Below are 2,759 nucleotides of genomic sequence, written 5' to 3'. Positions count from 1 at the left end.
GACTACAGGCGCCCGCCACCTCGCCCGGCTAGTTTTTTTGTATTTTTTAGTAGATACGGGGTTTCACCGTGTTAACCAGGATGGTCTCCATCTCCTGACCTCGTGATCCACCTGTCTCGGCCTCCCAAAGTGCTGGGATTACGGGCTTGAGCCACTGCGCCCAGCCAATATCTTTCATAATAAACTGGTATATGTAAATAAAGTGTATCCCTGAGTTCTGTGAGCTGTTCCAGCAAATTATCAGACCTGAGGAGAGGGGTTGTGGGAACTCCAATTTTTTTTTTTTTGAGACAGAGTCTTGCTCTATGGCCCAGGCTGGAGTACAGTGGCACTAGCTCAGCTCACTGCAAACTCCACCTCCTGGGTTCAAGTGATTCCCGTACCACAGCCTCCCACATAGCTGGGATTACAAGCGTGCACCACTACACCCACTAATTTTTGCATTTTTAGTAGAGCTGGGCTTTCGCCATGTTTGCCAGGCTGGTCTCAAACTCCTGCCCTCGAGAGATCAGCCTGCCTCAGCCTCCCAAAGAGCTGGGATCACAGATGTGAGCCACCACACCCTGCCAATGGAGGTTTACTTTGGATCCCACTTCTGATGCCAATCTGTTAAAAGTAAATTTAGCAGAGTTTATTTGAGCAAAAAACAATTCACAAATGAGGCAATCCTCAAAACCAAAACAGGTTCAGAGAGCTCTAGCCTAGAATATGGTCAGGCAGCATTTATGGACAGAAAATGGAGGTACAGAGACAGCTCGATTGATTATAGCTGGGCATTTGCCTTATTTGAACATGGTCTCATCAGCTGGGGGCTGCCATTGACTGAAGCTGGGCTGCTATGATTGGCTGAGACTCAGATATTAGCTCCAAAAATATATTCGTAAGTTAGGCTTTTAGTTAATTTATGTACTAAGTTAGGTTGCAATTTGTTCCATAAGGACTCAAGTATGGAGGCACCCTGAGGCCAAATTTAGTTTAATAGATGTATAAAACACCTGTATCAATAAAAATTAAACAATGAGTTTAATTGTATTTCCAATTCAAGTTATAAAAAACAAAAGAAAACACAAGGAAAAAAAGAATAAAGACAAAACAAAAAACCAATAAAGCCTAGAACTGAAAAACAGCAGATAAAAATAAAATACTGATTCTTTGAATAAAGTCAGAAAATAGTCAAGTCATGATCTAATTTAATTTAAAAAAACGGGGGAAGGAGAAAGCACAAATATGCAGAATAAGAAATGGCAAGGGAAAGAGACTATTACTACAGAGGAAGCCAGTCATACAAGACTCCTTTGCACACATACCTATATGGGCTGCTATAACAAAGTACCATAAAGTGGGTAGCTTACAAACAACAGAAATTTATGTCACACAGTTCTGAAGGCTGGGAGCCTAAGATCAAACCAAGCAGATTTGGTATCTGGTGAAGACCTGTTTTCTGATTTACAGATGGTGGCTTCTAGCTGTGCCCTCAAATGGTGGAGGAGGTGACAGAGCTCCTTTGACCTGACTCTATAAGGGCACTCATCCCTGTGAATATTGTCAGAATCAAAATGGAGTCGCTTGTGTTAAAAAAAGAAAATCCTGAAATGCAGAGCTGGGAAGGCCAAGAAGGCCTGGTAAGAAAAGCTATCACAAAAGACTGCAAAACCCATGACCGTGCACAAAGGCACAACCTTACACAAAATAATTCTTCTGCGAGGACATCTGCCCAGCAACTGCCTGTCCAGATTTGGACTGATGCCACCCTTGTTATTGATCCTTTTAGCCAAAGATAATTATCTCAAAAGAATTCTGTAATCCCTCTCATTTTTTTCTTTGAAAACCTTTGTCTTCCTTTACCTCCCTCAATATGCATGTAGTTTACTATTGTGGGTGTATTCCCATTGCAACACCCATTTCCAAACGTGATTTAGAGGGTCTCCCTCTGTTTGTTATTTAGGATGACATAACATTCATGGGGCTCCACCCCGCTGAATTAATCATTTCCCAAGCTCCACTTCTTAATACTATCACCTTAGGGGTTAGAATTTCAACATAGGAATTTGGGGAGGGACACAAACATTCAGACCATACCACATCTCTATGCAAAGAAATTTGAAAACCTAATGAAATGGATATCTTAGTAAAATATAGTTGAACAAAATCAACCTCATTGAAAAGTTAAATGAATTTCAAGGAAGAAATATAGCATGCCACCAAGGAACTAACTTACATCAACATCAAGCTCAGATGGTTTCACGAGGGGATTCTGTAAAAATGGTTAATAAATAAATAGGGCTATTACTACATAAATTATTCCAGAGAAGAGAAAATGAAGGTAATTTTTTTTTCTTTTTTCTTTTCTTTTTTTTTTTTGTATCCTTGACCAAATGAAGGGAAATTTCTAAATTCTATGAAGCAGGTTGACATTGATATCCTAAGCTGATAAAGAGAGCAGACACAATATCATTTTAAAAAATGCTAAATATTGGCTGGGTGCAGTGACTCACACCTGTAATCCCAGCACTTTGGGAGGCCGAGGTGGGTGGATCACCTGAGGTCAGGAGTTTGAGACCAGCCTGACCGACATGGTGAAACTCCACCTCTACTAAAAATACAAAATTAGCCGGACATGGCAGGGCATGCCAGTAATCCCAGCTACTTGGGAGGCTGAGGGAGGAGAATCCCTTGAACCCGGAAGGTGGAGTTTGCAGTGAGCTGAGATTGTGCCATTGCATTCCAACCTGGGCAACAAGAGAAAAACTCCGTCTCAA

This window comes from Mandrillus leucophaeus, unplaced genomic scaffold, assembly GCF_000951045.1.
Source record: "Mandrillus leucophaeus isolate KB7577 unplaced genomic scaffold, Mleu.le_1.0 Scaffold314, whole genome shotgun sequence".
NCBI lineage: Eukaryota > Metazoa > Chordata > Mammalia > Primates > Cercopithecidae > Mandrillus > Mandrillus leucophaeus.
Note: the sequence above shows the minus strand (reverse complement) of the source record.